This window comes from Haliotis rubra, unplaced genomic scaffold, assembly GCF_003918875.1.
Source record: "Haliotis rubra isolate DU_JTF1 unplaced genomic scaffold, ASM391887v1 Scf223, whole genome shotgun sequence".
In the NCBI taxonomy this organism is placed as follows: domain Eukaryota; kingdom Metazoa; phylum Mollusca; class Gastropoda; order Lepetellida; family Haliotidae; genus Haliotis; species Haliotis rubra.
Window position 1 is genome coordinate 1358674 of NW_025766259.1, and position 19899 is coordinate 1378572.

Sequence of the window (19899 nt, forward strand, 5' to 3'; positions counted from 1 at the left end):
ATCCGTATGGGTAGGTTTTCTGTACACGGAGGTCTGGAGTTGGTCTCTGGCTTCCATTCACTATCCTTTGTGTACTCACTGGCTTCATCAGCTTACTGCTTAACCAATTATGGCAATCATGTTGTTTCCCTTGTTAATTACAATGTATGTTGTTTCATTGTTATATACAGTATATATATGCAGCTCCTCCACTTCATGTATCACTCTTGTTTGACAACGATACAAGAATCTGTATCGAAACGTCGCACTCACGAAATAAAGAAGTTGTTATCCATAAAAACGTGTTCCATATCTCTATATACACACTAACAATGAGCCGTGAGGGCATCGGTAAATGAACCAGCCGTTACACTTGAGCGCACACAACCCCGCTCTGACTGGGTTCGGTATCCCGGGTGCTTCGTTTCGAGGGAAGTAAACCCAAGTACACAATATTGCACTTTTGATTTGCGATTGTACGTTTATAATTTTGTTTATATGTATTTTCATAATCAGCAATGTATATTATATGTCATGAATAAGTGATAATTGTGTTTTAATTATGCTTGATTTTTGGGTTGCATGTGACCTTGAAGAATTTACTTAAATGTGATAACTACCGGCAGTAACGAGAGTAAGCGTGTCCCGTATTCGCAGACCAGCCGTTCGTCAACTCTACCTGGTCACGTGTATAGGCCACGCGGTATGTGGATACATATACTAATGATTTATACTTCATTTAATGATCATCACAACTCTTAAGCAAAGGATAACACTGCACCATATACTCAATTGCCATGCAATAAGGTTCTTAGTAGGCATCACGTGAAATGGTATGCACGTGTTGTTTTGAAGTTACATAACTGACCTGGTGGCGACGACCTACATCGACAGCCGCGTTACATAAGCAAGGGTTGGTGTTAAATATATACGCTCCCTCTGTATCAGCATATACTCGTAGCACTGGTTGCCATGATCTGAACACGTCTCAAGTTGATTCATCTTAACATTCATTTATCACGCCCAAAGACATGGAAACCTTATTCAAAGAGTAGTTTATGTACCGCTGAATTAAGTAAAGGACGCAGATAGTTGGGTCATGCACTGTGCGTTCACCTTGAACGGCGTGCTCGAAACGTGGTTTTACAAAGCAATTAGGTGAACTAAATTTTATAGACACAGTTAAAACTATATTCTAAGGCAACAACCCCTATTGTCCCGAGATAGCACAACTAGGCTTTCTAAAGTTTTCCTTTTATTATCTAAACTTATAAATACAAATATATTTTAATTTCAGTTAGTATTTAACCAAATATATTTGTTTCTTAAGGCATGGAGTGAAATGTTTATTTTTCTGTTGACATTTAACATTGCAGTTTTATTTGGAGACAAGCTTTAAAGTGCGACTTGACATTTTAACCCTTATCTGTATCAATCGAATTATCCACTCGTTTTTAAAGAATTTATAAACCCGTGAAGATCAGGGTTAGAATTGATCTTCAGTTACCCATGCTTGTCGTAAGAGGCGACTAACGGGATCGGGTGGTCAGGCTCGCTGACTTGGTTGACACATGTCATCGGTTCCCAATTGCGAAAATCGATGTTCATGCTGTTGATCCCTGGATTGTCTGGTCCAGACTTAATTATTTACAGACCGCATAATGGCTGGAATATTGCTGAGTGCGGTGTAAAACTCACTCACTCACTAAAGAATTTATTAGGTATGGCTGTTACGTTTTAAATTTGTGATGTGCTTTCTTGTTATATATATTGTAAATAATAACTCACGTTCTTCTTTACTCCCACTAACTGATGGTTATAACGACTCCATATTGTACACGATGTTTAAGCTTGTTGGGTTTTATGCCACTTTTAACAGTATTCCAGTCAAATCACGTCCATATGGAGGGAAAGCCTAAAGTGATGTCGGTCTCACACGTTTACCTCATTGGGGAAACATACATGTTGGTTGGTTGGTTGTTGGTTGGTTGGCTGCTTGGTTGGTTGGTTTGTAGTTTAACGCCGCACTCAGCAATATTAGAACTTTCAAAAAAGGGGCGGTCTGTAAATAATCCGAGTCTGGACCAGACAATCCACGCCGTGTTCCTCAAATGAAGAAGTTGACATCCATAAATTCTCGCCTTTGTGTGCATCACTTCTAAATGCCGTTCAAAGACTCTATGACATAGCTTTCGCTTGTGTCATAGTGTCAGTGTGATATACTGGACATATACTGACGAACGAAAGAAAGCATACATTAAGTTTACATGTCGATGAAATAAAAATCGAGTCATACAAAATGATGTCTGAATGTAGTTCGTTTACACAACACAAAATATACAGGTGCTCGCCAAACTGATATCCTGGCCTCTCAGTGTGGATGGCAAATGTCACTGGAAAGATACAATATAAAATCTGTGGAAATATATATCTTCGAGAAACAAATCAGTGCCACTCCCAGTGTCTGTGGGACTTGCATTAATACACTCAACATTATGCTTGTCCGTCAGAGGCGACTAACAGGGTCGAGTGGTCAGGCTCGCTGACTTGGTTCACACACGTCATCGATCCCAATTGCGTAGAACGATGATCATGCTATTGATCACTGGATAGTCTGGTCCAGACTCGATTGTGTACAGACCGCCGTCATATAGCTTGAATATTGCTGAGTGCGGTGTTAAACAACAAACCAACAAGTCATGTCCTATACTAAACGTTTAGTGAGATTACGTTCATATTCATAGCCGTTCCTTTACAACTTCTTCATCTTGAACAGATGTCTGTATATACTCTGTCCCAATAACGTTTAAATATGGGGTAGTGTCTGCGTTAGAGACCCGTTAAGACAAGGGTTAAAATTAGTCTTTAGCAGTCACGATCGTCGGAAGCGGCGACTAAAGACTTCGGGTGAGTGAGTGAGTGAGTGAGTTAGAATTTAACGTCACCTCGGCAATATTTCAGCCATATAGTGACGAGAAATGTTTTACATAAACAATAAATTAAAGTTGCTAAATAATCAGTCATCGAAGGACTGTAAAATAAGTAGAGTATCACAGATGGCGTCTAAAACTAGCATGAACATGTAAAACTATTTTATTTACGAAGACAATACAATATAAAAACGGACTTCGGGTGATCACGCTGGTCCCAAACGTGTAGAAAGATGCTCATGACTGTCATTGGATCATATAGCTGGAATAGTTAGCAATCTCTGGGATATGTTTTCCCATAATATCCCCGGCTCCATGATGAAACCAACGGAATCAAACTATGAAATAGAGAATAGATGCTGGTTTTAATTTCATTTACATATTCGCTGATTGTATAACGGTAATTATAGACCTGAAATGTTGTGCGTGTTTAATAAAGAAGCTGTTTTCTATATTAATACATTGTTTAGAATTTATTAGTCCTTGGTGTTTTCATATATGTAAATGCCCCGAGATCTGGACTGACTGACTGAGTTTAGTTTTACGCCGCTTTTAGCAATATTCCAGCAATATCACGGCAGGGGACACCAGAAATGGGCTTAACACATTGTACCCATGTGGGGAATCGAATCCGGGTCTTCGGCGTGACGAGCCAACGCTTTAACCACTAGGCTACCCCCCACCGGGTCGCCTACATAAAACTAAAGATAATCTGTCACTCCTCTGCCTCAAAAGAAGTGAAAGAACATCCGATATTTACATAAGACTAAAGATAATCTGTCACTCCTCTGACTCAAAAGAAGTGAAAAACATCCGATATTTACATAAGACTAAGTTATCATATGACGGGTAGGTTTCTCGGCAGGATATAGCCAACGCATACAAAACGTATCCGTTGGGCTCATTGATATATAGATATGTAATAGTGCAGAATTCAACTGTGTACAGTTTTCACTAGATTGTTTCAATTCTCAGTGGATACACATGTTATTCCTTCGGTCTGGAAAACATCAGCGATTGTACCAGTTCCTAAAAAGACACAACCTAAAGAACTCAACGACTACAGGCCAGTTGCTCTCACATCTATAGCAATGAAGTCGCCGGAACACATCTCGCTTGGACATCTCCGACAGGAAGTTGCCGACATACTGGACCCTCTTCAGTTCGCCTACAGGTCAAGGAGAGGAATTGTTGAGGCCACACTGTTACTCCTTAATAATGTCTATAAACATCTAGAGACACCTAAGTCATACATCAGGATCCTCTTCGTTGACTTTTTATCTGCGTTCAACACCATCCAGCCACATATCATGATAAAGAAACTGTTAGACATGGGCGATAGCTCATTCCTCATCAAGTGGATCGAAAACATTTTTGGTGGACAGACAGCAGTACGTGAAAGTTAACGTTGCTGTATCGAGTAAACGGACCACCAACACTGGTGCACCACAAGGCTGTGTAATATCTCCTGTTCTTTTCACCCTCTACACTAATGATTGTGCAAGTTCTAATTCAACCTGTTCAACTGTAATGTTCGCAGATGATGCAGCAATTGTCGGCAAACTGAACGACACTGATTCTGAAGAACTGTCTCAGGAGGACATTAATCATTTCACGACTTGGTGTGCAGAAAACCACTTACTCTTAAATGTCACAAAAACAAAGGAACTGATAATTGACTTTCGGAGTAAGTCCACGGGAATGCTTCCAGTGATAATCAACGGTGAATGTGTTGAGACAGTGTCGGAGTATAAGTATCTGGGAACCTTCATTGACTCTAAGCTGAACTTGAACTCTAACGTTGAAGCCCTATACAACAATTGTCAGCTTTGTCTTCATCTCATGCGTAAACTGAGATCTTTTAATGTTAACCCATCTGTGATGTCATCATTTTATGCAGCATTTATTCAGAGTATTTTAACATTTTCCTTGCATTGATGGTACGGGTCTCTCTCAGTTGATCTCAGATCTAAGATAGACAGAATTGTTAACACTGTAAGTAAAATCATATTTGAATGTTTACCATCAATATATGAGCGGCAAATCGTGATCCAAGCTGTCAAAATTATATCTGACCCAACTCACTACTTAAATTCGGAATACAACCTCCTCCCTTCAGGCCGTCGCTACAAAGTTCCAATTGTGAAAACTAAGAGAGCCCGTACATCCTTTATTCCAAGTACCATATCTCTTTTAAACAAATGTGAAGATATATTTAAATCAATGAATTTATTTAAATATGTTATGTATAAATTGTATGTCTCTGATGTGTCAGTAGCTCTGCTGATGTAACACATATTCCTGAAAAGGCATTAAAGTATTATTCTATTCTGTTCTGTTCTGTTCTGTTCTAATATATAAGGTCCGTTATGTACTATTTTCAGAGCTTTCAGAAAAACATTGCATTGTCAGTCCTTGTCGCACGGAAAACGCGCCAGTATTGACCACCGGGTGTCTGCGACAGTTACTGGGATAACTGTCAAACACCAGGAAAGGCAGGGAAATCAGGAACGTACTCTTTTCTGACTGACGATGTGGATAGTATTATATGGGCGTTAAACGAGGCAACTTTGGAGATATATATCGAGGAATGTTTCAGCGAGGACAATGTCGGGATCAATTAGCTCATACCTTCGTTGAGTATTGTTTTCCTGAACTGAAAACATTTTGATTGCCTCGTGGTATTTTGTCGTTACATCGATAGAAATCCCATCTGACTGCATTATGGCAGACTGGGCATACATTATAATAATAATATTGTTAAAATTTGTACAGCGCCTGAATCCAAGGTTTGCTCTAAGGCGGTTGGTCAAATGTTCTGTTGAAGAGAACTGTTTTTAGTTCTTTGTTGAATGGAAAAATTTTCAGGTAGTTGGCTCCATAACAGAGGACCTGCTTTGGCAAAGGCTCATTCGCCATAACTCGTTCTGCGTGTACAGGACAGTGCTGCGTGGTTTGCAGACGCTGATCTCAGAGTTGGTGATGGCTGATACCATGACACTAGTTCAGTCAGGTATTCTGGAGCTTGGTTGTGAAGAGCCTTGTGCACAAAGACCAACACCTTGAATACGATTCTTTGTCTGATTGGCAGCTTATGCAGTGTAATGTAATGTTGGCGTGATGTGTTCATTAATATGAGGCCTTAAAGTAGAATAGCTTTGCTTCAAACAATAGGGGTCGGTATTGCAGAGAACTTTCATATTGCGATATATTGCGATGCAAAAGCATGTATTGCGATATGTATTGCAATATATTGCGTGAAGTAAAACCTACTTATAATCGAGGTAATGCTTGATTTATAGAGCAAATACACAGCAAAATCTCTATGCTTGATTAAGCTTTAATAACAACTTTTATTCATTATTAAAAATAAAAATGTGAATAATATTTGGCACAAATGAAAAAAGGAAATATCCGAAGATTTCCGAGTGTTACGAAGTTTTCCGAATGCAAGTCAAAATACCGGTTTTCGATCAGCGTATCGCAATACGTATCGTTTTCATGTCTGAACCGGTAAATACCGGTAAACCGGTTATATTGCGCAGCCCTTTCAAACAATGCCGTTGCTGTTATCATTGAACACCATTCCGTAAGCAACTGGCGTTTAATAGTTACTCAGCTGACTAAACAACTTCCTTTCAATTATAAATTACATTGTGAAATAGGTTCAATATGCAAAGTAAACAACAATGGGATCACTGTATGAGGTGACTAATGGATCGGGTGGCCAGGCTCTCTGACATGGTAGACACATGTCATCGTATCACAACTGCCTAAATCGATGCTCTTGATGTTGATCTCTGGATTGTGTGGTCCAGACTCGATTATAAACAGACCGCCGCCATATAACTGGAAAACTGCTGCGTGCAAAAACCGGCAGCGTTAACCAACCAACCAACCAACCAACCAACATGTATGTTTCACCAGAGAGGTAAACGTGTGAGACCTACGTCACTTTAGGCTTTCCTTCCATATGGACTGACTGACTGACTGGTTTGGTTTTGCGCCGCTTTTAGCAATATTCCGGCAACATCACGGCGGGGGACACCAGAAATGGGCTTCACACATTGTACCCATGTGGGAATCGAACCCGGGTCTTCGGCGTGACGAGCCAACGCTTTAACCACTAGGCTACCCCACCGCCCCCCTTCCATATGGAGGTGACGTATGACTGGAATACTGTTAAAAGTGGCATTAAACCCAACTCGCTAAAACAGCTTGTCCCTTCCGTACAATATGGAGTCGTTATAACCTTCAGTCAGTGGGAGTAAGGAAGAACGTGAGTTATCATTTACAAAATATATATAACAAGAAAGCACGTCACACATTTAAAACGTAACAGCCATACCTTATAAATTCTTTAAACACGAGTGGATAATTCTATTGATACAGATAACGGTTAAGATGTCGAGTCGCACTTTAAATAAACTGCAATGTTTAATGTGAACCGAAAAATATACATTTCACTCCAGGCCTTAAGAAACAAATATATTTGGTCGATTACTGATTGAATTAAAAATATATTTGTATTTATAGGTTTAGACACCTAGTTGTAGCATCTCGGGACAATAGGGGGTGTTGCCTTTGAATATAGCTATGAATTATGTATATATTTCACGTAATGGCTTTGTAAAACCATCGTTACTTGCTCGCCCTCAGCTGGAAAGCTGCTGCATTCAAAACAAAAGATGTGCCATGTCATATCATACATATGGTGGCTCATTCGGGCCATCGCTTTATCGCCCTGAAAAATCTAGGCGATATAGAGACAAAGCGATAGTAGGACACGACATTGCGATATGGCGACACGATATAGCGATATTGCGATACAGCCCAAAAACGAAATAGCGATAACACGATACGACATGGCGATAGCAAGACACGATATGGCGATAGCAAGACACGACATGGCGATAACTCGACACGACATTGCGATAACACGACACGAAATGGCGATAACACGACACGAAATGGCGATAATACGACACGAAATGGCGAAACGGCGATATTGCGACATAGCGATACGGCGATAATGCGATATAAACAGGCGACAAGGCGATAGTGCGACATAACGATATGACGATATAGCGATACTGCGATAAAGCGAAATTGCGATAATGCGAAATGGTTACGCGACATGGCGAAACAGCGATACTGCGATATGGCGATAAAGCGATATATTCATCTTTATATGAGTTTGTGTGTATGTGGTATGTGCGTATGTGTATGTGTGTGTGATGCGTCCATGTTGTATTTGAATTAGTATCGTATTAGTTTAAGTGAGAAAGCAAACACTTTCTAGGGATTTCACGTAATGATAATATTCGGTGTATGCAAATGGATTTTATGCAATAGTAATCTTCTATGCATGCATATCATGAATATGGTGCTATTGTGTAACTCATCGTCAGAATCATCAAAATGCAGCAACAACCGAATAATACATACAGAAAGAAACAAACATGATCGACGAAGCACCAAAAGGTGGAGTGGTTATTATTATTTAAGACTGGATCTCTTAAAGCAGCTGTTCAACTTCGGCGTCATATCACCACGAATTAAAGCACAATGGAACAACATCGGCGAATGGAATCATTGTTCCATCCATAAGTGTAGAAAAAATTACACTAAATGTAAAAATGTTTGACTTATTTACCGGTTTTCTTTAAATGGTCATTACTAGCATATCATTTGGCTGATTTTATTCAATCTTAATACATACAACACGAAGTAAAAGTTTGTTATTGTACAAATTTATCATTGTCTTATCTTTAAAACCATCGTATGAGCTACAACCAAATCGAGAAAGTGTTATTCTTTACATGTAAAAGATAAGGTTCTGCTTTTTTAATATAAAGTGTACTATTCAGCTTTTTCTAGAATTGGGTAAACTGCCTTGCCGTCTTGGGATGTACATGTCTTTTAAGGCCCATGACAAACGGCTTATCAACATCTGTAGCGCGTATACGTGTTGTAACTTAATATACATAGGAGCGTTAATTAAGCACCACCTGAAACTAAAGGCAAATTTACAACTTTTAGTTCAAACAGGCGATCATACTAGAATGCACATATAAAACGCAGTGGGTCGCAGGTTCATGTGCTGCGAACGCGCCTAATACTTCAGGGGTATATATTTCAAAATTGCAGTAAGTGCAGTCTGAACTGATATAATAGATGACAGTACATGTATCTTTCAAGTAAAATCATAATGCTCTTGCCTCCATAAAGCTGATGAAAATAAATGAATTGGACCTACTTTGAAATCAAATACTTTAATCCAATCATGTGTAATATTGTATCCCGGGCTGTTTTGTTGGGCTATCAGTCTCCTTAAACACAGAAGTTCCTCAGCGGGTCCACAACACTTTATTCGGAGTCAAATATACAATTACATGATAGTACAGCAACGCACAGATAGCATATCAGAGGGGATCATCAGTCCACCTGCCTTGCCGTTGTATGAGGGTCCGGTCCCGTTGAAAACCAGAATTCTACATATATTCTCACTTGCAGGCATCCTTGTATCGTGTGTACAGTACATGTATGGTCAGTCCGCAGTATCCAGCACCTCGTCCACAACACATGGCTTTGCTGATGGCCATGATAATAATGGTCAAACTGCACTGTAAAGATTTAGATATACTACTGTTACTTAACTTAGTGAGTGAGTTTTGTTTTACGCTGCACTCAGCACTATTCCAGCTACATGGCGGCGGTCTGTAAATAATCGAGTCTGGACCAGACAATCCAGTGATCAACAGCATGAGCATCGATCTGCGCAATTGGGAACCGATGACATGTGTCACCCAAGCCAGCGAGTCTGACCACCCGATCCCGTTAGTCGCCTCTTAAGACAAGATTGGGTTACTGAAGATCAATTCTATCCCGGTCCTTCACGGGTAACTTAACTCAGGAATATAAAACGTATCTATACTCCCCTTTAAAACCTACATCCCGCCAAATTGCCAACGATAATTGTCAAAAACTCTGAGATTGATTTACTATACAGTGGTCTCTGTATAATCCGACATCTGAACTATCCGGCAATCTGTGTATTCCGACATATTTTTGGGTCCCGGCAGCGTTCTTCTATATTATCATCATTTTAATATTGAATTATCTGACATCTGTACATTCCGAATTCCGACACCATTTTCTGGTCACAATGACACTATCATGCTGTACAATCCGACATCCTCTCCCCATATTAGACTAAAATAGCCAATCAACCTGTCAATGGCTACAATGGAGGACTTTTTCATGAAAATATGAATATGATCGTGATTGGGTAGTCAGCATGGTATGTACATGTATGTACATTGTACTGAAGAGAATACATACCAATGGCATACATGTGTATGTAAATACAAAATTTGTTTTTTCCCCCTTTATTTACAAAGAAAATAGCTATTAAGCATTAATTTCATGAAGCCAGTTACAATGTATGGTACTGTTTGAAAGTATTCAAGCAAGGAGGCATCGAATTGTCCGACACGCTGTACAATCCGACATTTCCCCGGTCCCAGTGAGTGTCGTATTATACAGCTTCCACTGTACCTACTGAAATTATTTTGGTGTGCAATGTATTATTTACTTATTTATAGATAGAAGAAGAAACATATTCTACAAGTTTTCGTTTATAATGATATTTTCCTTTCTCTTATAGCCTACAGAATTATCATTATCTTGACATGGACAAGTATCACAGTTTGGAATATTTCATCTCTCATTGTGCTTTTGGATGAGCTATTTCAGTAGAATGGACGGTTTTACGAATGCGTTTATCTCACATACATTTTTTCACATGTTTTCTATTCACTTCACTTGGATACACTTTGTATGAAACAATCCGTGGACATAGTTTTGTAATGATATAATATAAGAAATGGCATGTCACTTTGTTTCAATTTCACTTGGAAATAAATGTGTAAAACTGGAACAAACGCAGATACACTTGAGTAGAACTATTTCATTGTCATAATCACAGAACATCTTGGAGTATAAGCCATTTTCTCTCAAATAAATTCATATTGAAATTATTTCTAGCAATATATTTCTCAATGTCATATACATATAACCCTTTATATGTGGTGAAACTTGGTTTCACACCCTTGATATTCATGACACAAATGTGGCGCTTGGCTAGTATGATCATGTGGTTGAGCAAGGGGTCGCTATTGGCACAAAATAGTATATCTTGAGCTATCTTGAGTACAAATGTTCTGTGCAGGACACAATTGGTGAATTCTTTCCAGAATAATTTAATGGTTGGACATTCAATATACATGTATACATGATAAATATTCTCACTTACGCCATATGATGCACATATGTCATTATCAACTAGTTTCATTTTAAATAACTCTCGTTTTGTATAAATAACTCTATGAATAAATTTGCATATAAAAAAAATACAAAAGCTTTGTGTCTTTAATGGTAAGTCTATATTGCACAAATATGGTCGCATACGTTTGAAAAATTGGATTTAGATATGGGACTATCGTTCAATGATCTAGATCCTTTAGTAGGTTTAATAAGATCATTCCAAGGGGAACTTATCGATACCTTTGTTATGTTTGGGTGTCCAGCAGTTTGAACGACTTTTTTCCATTTTGGGGGAATACTGATGATGACACGATTTAGGTCAAGCACTGTGCCCTTAATATCAATTTTTGTTTTAAGTTCTGCAAATGAGAGTAATTCTTGGTCAATGAAAATGTCTTTAATATGAACAATTCCTTGTTTGATCCAGTTATTGATTATCAAATATGGGTTGCGAAACTGGTGATTTAACCAGAGAGGTTGCATAAGAATTTCGTTTATGTTGATATGATTCACTACATATCCCTTTATATATCTATGCCAGGCATCAAGTGCATCTTTATCTCACATACTTTCCGCTATCTTATTACTAAATCCTAAGAATGAATGAACTTACCCGCTTTTCTACATATCGCCATATCGCAATGTCGCTGTATCGCCATATCGCCATATCGCGTCACCATATCGCAATATCGCCTGTTCGCGTTATCGCCATATCGCAATGTCGCGTGGTTTTATCGCCATTTCGTGTCGTGTTATCGCCATTTCGTGTCGTATTATCGCCATGTCGTCTCGTGTTATCGCAATGTTGTTTCGAGTTGTTGCCATTTCGTGTTGCGTTATCGCTATATCGTGTCTTGTTTTCGCCATGTCGTGTAGTGATATCGCTATTTCGTTTTTGGCTGTATCGCAATATCGCTATATCGTGTCGCCATATCGCAATATCGTGTCGTACTATCGCTTTGTCGCGATATCGCTTAGATTTCTTCAGGGCGATAAAGCGATGGCCCGAATGAGCCACCATACATACAAAAGTGTCATCAAATATTTGATATCGTTATATGTGCCTCCAATATCAAACAGAAACGACAAGCAATCAATCAACAACATCATCAGATGTTTAATGTCAAGCACGCTGTTGCACGAATAACATGGTATGTCGCAAAAGGGAAGCAACTGTATTACCATATTATCACATATTTAATGTCCTTACATAACTCTTAGATCAATGTGAAACAGGACCATTATGAAATGTAACGATTACGTAACATCAAGGTGTCTAGGTCACAACACTTGTACAAATACAACCACCCAGGTGGGGTGGGAGCAAACTACCTTTCGACTGTCACTTTGTTTGTATCGATCATCTACATATGACTCATTTCAACTGATTCGTACGGTGGCTCATTCGGGCCATTGCTTTATCGCCCTGAAAAAAAGAGAGGTTGCATAACAATTTCGTTTATAGTGATATGATTCACTACATATCCCTTTATATATCTATGCCAGGCATCAAGTGCATCTTTATCTCACATACTTCCCGCCATCTTATTGTCGAATGCTAAGAATGAATTAACTTACCCGCTTTTCTACATATCGCCATATCGCAATGTCGCTGTATCGCCATTTCGCGTCGCCATATCGCAATATCGCCTTTTCGCGTTATCGCCATATCGCAATGTCGCGTCTTTTTATCGCCATTTCGTGTCGTATTATCGCCATTTCGTGTCGTATTATCGCCATTTCGTGTCCTATTATGGCAATGTCGTGTCGAGTTGTTGCCATTTCAAGTTGCGTTATCGCTATAATTGCGTTTTGGACGTTGTCAGGCATTTTGCGATAGGCCTGTATTTTTGGTAATGTACGTTAAGATCGTGGCGAACCAAGGACCATCATATCGCAATATCGCCAACTATTACGTAACATCAAAGATTAATGGTCACGCTTGTCAACGCGGTGATTGGGAACCGGCTCGCTTTCATTTTCGCTGTGTGTTATCGCCATTTCACGCGAATGAACTGGCTGATTTCGTAGCCCGGTGAAATCGTTCGCGACGCATTGCTATTATGGCGATGAAAAAGTCCGTTACGTAACGTGTCGTTCTGGTGATATGATTCCTACATATCCTTTATATATATCTATGCCAGGCATCAAGTGCCCATCTGGTTCATCTCATTCCGTTCACTAATCGCTTATTTATCCGAATTATAAGGCCGAATTAACACCTTTACACTTACGCGTATATGCCATTTCAAGTTGCGTTATCGCTATATCGTATCTTGTTATCGTCATTTCGTGTAGTGATATCGCTATTTCGTTTTTGGTTATATCGCAATATCGCTATATCGTGTCGCCATATCGCAATATCGTGTCGTACTATCGCTCTGTCGCGATATCGCCTAGATTTCTTCAGGGCGATAAAGCGATGGTCCGAATGAGCCACCATAGATTCGTTTCCGCATAAAAATAACTCACGTATCTATTTTCACGATGTTGTGTTTCACAATAGTATTCTTGTTAACTTAGTTTACGTAACAAGTATTGTCGCAAATAGCAGATCACAGCATGCAGGGTGTGGTTCAGCCTCGAGGCTTGGCATTCAGTCCAGCTGTCGTATCGAGTTCAGTTTACCATATGAGTGAGTCAATATATACACATGGAAAAAAGTATCGCAACACTTGTGATTTTTAAACCCCATATAGCCATTCATATCATATTAGTTCTGTTTTATTGTATGGAGAAACGTACTGACATACCACTGAGCGCTATTAAAGCAACAAGTGATGTTGTCCAACAGAACGAAAACGAACAGTCCGAAATTGTCTAAAATCGGCTGGGTATGGAGGCAGTTATTGTTCAAAGAGCACAAAGCAGCACGAATAGGTTGGTGTCACTGGAATCTGAGGTCATTGGGAAGGGCCCACTGCTCCGGCCTTTCGTAACTACTCGTGTCATTCCCGCAAGCCGGATGGCGACTTGTACCCCTCTCGTGGCCATGTTCACGACTGGGCCTTGTCTAAGCGCAATCGGGCACGGAGATAACAATAGTCAAGGATTATTTCCAAGGAAATATAACTCTGAATTTCCAAACATGGCTACTCACAGAAAACGCCAATTAATTTATAATACAACACGAAAGTCTTATGTCGTTAACAAATATCAGTAACAAGATAAATTTATAATCACGGAAATAATAAAGAAAATCGATAATCGCAAAGAAACTATTTGATTTATTTCACATTTTATTTGACTGGCTTGCAACGATTTTTGGCAATAACGGCGTACTATACAGGTACGAGTCTTCTTGTAGGTCACGGAAAGAGGCGAGTAGTTACGAATGTGGTCTGACTAAAGTCAATTCCTTTGTTCGTGACTGAGGGCCGAACTCATTTTTGGGGCCGCAGAAACACTGCATATGCACACCGGAATATGTTGGAGCAAGTACCGTTTGGCGGGGCTTCATTGTGGTGTTGGGTCAGGAATGTTTTTGCATCTGGCGGAGATTGCAGCAAATATTGACTCGGTTGTTACATCAAACATACTAATATTTGTATGGCGCCAATACCCAGCTCAGCTGCTCAAAGGCGCTTTGTTTTCCCATCGACCGTTGGATGTCAATCTCAACGGCACATCGTATTTTCGATCTCAACTCCGAGGGGATCATACAACCCTTGCAGCCATTTAGGCGCATCAAGTTAATGTGGCTTTCCCATCCTTACGAAGTACCCAGGTACTTTCCTGGCGCCTTGGATCGCCCACTGCGCCCCATCACAATTGTGATTCCGTCAGTTGTTATGGATTGCTAGAATCTTGAAAATGCCCGCACTTGTTACCGCCAGTTTCTTGCCACGTCTGCTTCTACAGTATCATTATTCCTTGAAGGTCCACTTATCCAGATAGCTATTTAAATTGAGTTTTAGATAAGTTCCTTTGTTGTGCTTAATGCTAACACATTAATACTAGACTGACTCCCTGACTGAGTTTGGTTTTACGCCGCTTTTAGCAATATTTCAGCAACATTACGACGGGGACACCAGAAATGGGCTTCACGCATTGTGCCCATGTGGGCATTCGAACCCGGGTCTTCGGCGTGACGAGCCAACGCTTTAACCATTAGGCTACCCCACCCCCCCATTAATACTAGAACAATATGGGGCGTTGCTATACATTTTTCAATGTGTATAGTTGTCCCCGTGGAAAAGGCGCCGAAAAACAATTTCTATCACCCACTATCATCACCATGTAACTTCAGAAAAATTCCGGACTGAATATGTTCCAGCAAAAGCCTAGATGAGAGCCTCTCGTTCGTTGAGGTGGTTCAGTATGTGTTCATTCAACAAAAGTGTGTGAATTATTCGGGTTTTAACGCACTATGTCGCATGTTTATGTCGGGGCATGCCGGTACGGAGGATCCTGGTCCATCTAAGGGAGGCAATTACATTGCCATCTTTGTCTTTGAACCACTATACGGCTTTCACAACTTCTTTTAGAAACGGGTACCCACGTCCATACCGTGCATGAGACATCCCAGATGGGTAAGTCAGGAGAGCACCGACGGTTTAACTTATTGTGCATGGCTTCTGGGATTATTGGGTTCAAGGTTCTAATCCGGCCCCGGCTCCGGCTCCGGGTCTGGCTACGTTCCATGGTCGACTATGAACATGTCAATAACTTGGTAATATGACTCAATGATTCTAAAAAATGTATTTATGAATACAATAAGTTTTCGGATTTTGCCTGGTAAATCGTAATGTTATTCCCTCCTGTGATTCAGGTGACGTTGTAAAACGTGAGACTTCGATGTAGTGGCAACGTAGATGTATGAACGTCAAGCACAGTGCTATGGACATTTCTGAAAGTTTATTAGGGGGTGGTTGGGTGGTCTAGTCGTTAAAGCGTTCGCCCATCACACCGAAGGACATGGGTTCGATTCTCTGGATGGGTGAAATGTGTGAAGACCATTTCTGATGTCCCTCCGTGATATTGCTGGAATATTGCGAAAAAAGTCGTAAAACTGAACTCACTCACTCTGAAAGTTTATAGTACTTTGGGGGGCTGGGAAATGTCTGAGATTCGAACCACAGCTCTCAGAGTCAGGCACCTAATCGCCAGCATTTGACAATTTTCTAAATTGCATTCCATATTCAAGATCTTCCAAAACCGTAATTATACTAGGCGTCATAAATAAAGGGTCAAATGATATTTAGCACATATAAAGTTTCTCAGAAATAATAGAACTAAGAGTGCCATCATAATGTTAAATGTGTTGACAAACGTGGCCCATCGTGACATACAGACAAAACGTTCAAACAGCACTAGCAAACATCAGTTGTATAGACCAACCTACCAAAATGAAAATGACAAACATGAAGCACTCGCTCATTTAATATCTTGTGTACCCTCCTCGCGCCCAAGACACTCGAATATTGATCCCATGCTCCTTATCAAGTTCATAAAGAAAGCTTGCGGAATCGCATTCCATTCCTCTACTAGAGCTCTGCGGAGTCCTGTGAGATCCACTTGTGCTGGGTGTGTACACATGTCGGCCGAGTTCATCCCAGGCATGCTCAATTGGGTTGAGGTCTGGCGAGCATGCTGGCCACTCCGCCCGCTCTACACCCTGCTGCCTAAAGAATTTGTGACAATCCTGGCCCTATGAAGCCTAGCGTTGTCGTCGTGCAGTGAGGAGGGACGACCATAAAAGCTATGCTGGAATGGTACTGCTATAGGAGCCAGAATCTCGTCCCGATAACGCTGTCCGGCAAGATTACCGTCGACCACGTGCAGTGGAGTACGTCCAGTTATCCCTGCCCAAACCCTGACCGACCCCCGCCAAATCGGTTATGCGTGGCCACAGTTGCATCTGTGATTCGCTCTCCATTGCCAAGATAAATCCTCTGCCGACTATCATGGACGGAAAAATTGAATTTGCTTTCATCTGTGACGAGCATACGAGACCATTGACGTTGATTCTAGCGACCATGATGTCTACTCCATCTCAAACGCGCCTGGTGGACGAACTGCAGGTCGCCTTCAGCGGAGTCCGGCTGCCCTTAAACGTCGACGAACGGTACTTCCTGGATGTCCTTACATTGTTGACAATGAAGTGTTCTGTCTGAATATCTGCTACGTTAAGGAATCTGTTAAGTAACGCAGTGTTAATAATGTACCTATCATCTCGGTCTGTTGTGACTCTGGGGCGACCTGGTCGACGTGTATAATAGTATTCCATGGACCCATTGGCCTGAAATCTCTGCCGCAGTCTACCAATAGCACTCTGACTCACAATAAAGCGTACAGCAGCGTGCCGCTGAGTTTCACCAGATTCCAAAAGGTCTATAGCCTGACCCCTTTCAGCAAGTGTCAAAAACTCATTTTAAGCTGCGATTTCAAACAGGTATCTGAACAGTGAACGACAGCGAAAAAGCATCAATGCATGTGTATTGTCCTCCACTTTCGATGGACAGAGCGACTTGCACGTGCAAATCATTGACGTTAAGTAGTAGGCGGATTTCCATATTGACAATTTGAATAAAAATTGTGCCATTTGCAACAGAATGTAAAACATTCAGTTGTATATATTTCAAACAAAAACGAAGATTTTGCAACTTTTAAGAAATAGTGTTACCAATAGTTTGACCCTTCATTAATTACACCCAGTATATAATCCGTACGGCACGACAGTGAGTTTTTCCATTTTCAATGAATGTGTTATCTGTTGTTGCCTTGTCACAAAGATGTTTACATTTACCTGCAGGATTTTAAAAAAAATATACAAAACGGATTTGTTTATATTATTTATATAAGATCTAGCGGCATATTACGAGGGTGTCACCGACTCTCTGGGTAAACAGGGTCAGCCGGAGTTCACGACCCCGGGTTACATGGAGAGTTCAAGGTCAAACAGCGTCCATTTTTGCTCGGAGCTCATTCTATATTGTTGTCAAGGCACGCTGGTCGATAGGTCCGCTGACTCAGACGTGGATAATTAATTGCCATTATTGGTGATATTTGGTCATTGTTTTGAAGTTTTCTAGAGATTATTCAATGACTCTTCACTTCTTAGCAATGTTAATTTAGTGCATTTTCATTTCAAAGTGGTAAGTAATCAGTATTCAAATGAAAGCACACATGTCCATGCATCGTTTTAAATAAGGGAGCGGTACGAGAAACCTTTTGGGTTCGAATGCCCTTCCGCCTAGAATATTAAGCTGTTTTTCTCAGCATGCACGTTGGTTTCACCAAAATGGTAAACATCAAGCACCTGTAACTCACTAAACTGCAGGAGAGGATAGTCGACAACAGTTTAACACCTTGTGCGATATATCGGCCCGGCGCGCAGCATGATCCGAATGCAAACCATCTTTTGTCTTCGTCAGTCACGTTTAGGCCAATGAGCTATTTAGAACATCTGCTGCATAGGTGGGCTATACAATTTTGAAACCACCTGAGTCAGTAAATGGTGTTTCAGTTTGTTGATCACGGCTATGTCACTTGCAAACAAAAGTGTCAGTCTTGAAACAGATGATATTCCGGGGGATGGTTTTTTTTTTCGGACGCGTTTGGGGGCGCGTTGTGCGTCTTATGTATCTATTTTCGGAATTTGTTGTTTCAGCTTGTTTTCGAGATACTGCATGTGTGTGTGTGCGTATGCGTGCGTGCGTGCGTGCGTGCGTGCGTACGCGAGTGCATATGTGTGTGTGTGTGTGTGTGCAGCCTTATTTATCTACATTGTGAATTTTCCGTTTTACTTCGTTTGTGCATGCCTTCACAATCACATTTACATAGAAAGGCTAACTCACTCATAACGAAAATTCAGAAGCTTTGATTAACCGATTATGATTAACCTGACGTGACCTTATATGGATGTGTCATCGTATCCACGTGCACGGGGGTATCGTGTAACTCTGAAGGTCTGTTTTCATAATGACTTTATGAAGATGACACGACGTGTACGTTATATAAACGCACAGGATTCTTACGTAAAGTCTGTGGTGTAGGGCATTAAGTTCGACGGAGTTTATGTAAGCACGATCTGTTACTATATATAACGCTGTCTGAGGACAAAGACACGACGCCACTGATAGTCTATAACAAACAACAACGTTCCAGAGGTCGTGAAAACTTTGCATAACAGTTTAACTGCACCTGCAGTCACTCGTGCCATTACAATTCAAATGGTACCATCTCTGAAGCCGTCGCTTCAATGTTTCATTACAAGCCATATTTGGTATTTTACTAGCGTTTCACAAACCTGTAGGGATGATTGTCATCAGTTTTGCTTTGTTTGCTGTTAACGCCGCACTCAGCAATATTCTAACTATAGGACGTCGGTCTGTAAATAATCGAGTCCGGACCAGATAATCCAGTGATCAACAGCATGAGCATCCATCTATTGGGATACGATAACAGGGCCGGATACAGCTTTTGAGAAAGGGAGGGTGCACACTATTGAGCAAAGGAGGTGTGCAGACTTCATTTTCACCAGAGTTTCAATGGTCATTTAATAAACTTTCAGGACGGGGGCGTGCTCTGGATCGACCTATGGATTACATGTGTCAACCAAGTCGGCGAGCCTGACCGTCTGATCTCGTGCAGTCGTGGCTTGTAAAATTGGTGATATTTTGTTGCGGGCAGTCGTCTGAGGCCGAGTGATGATTCGCTG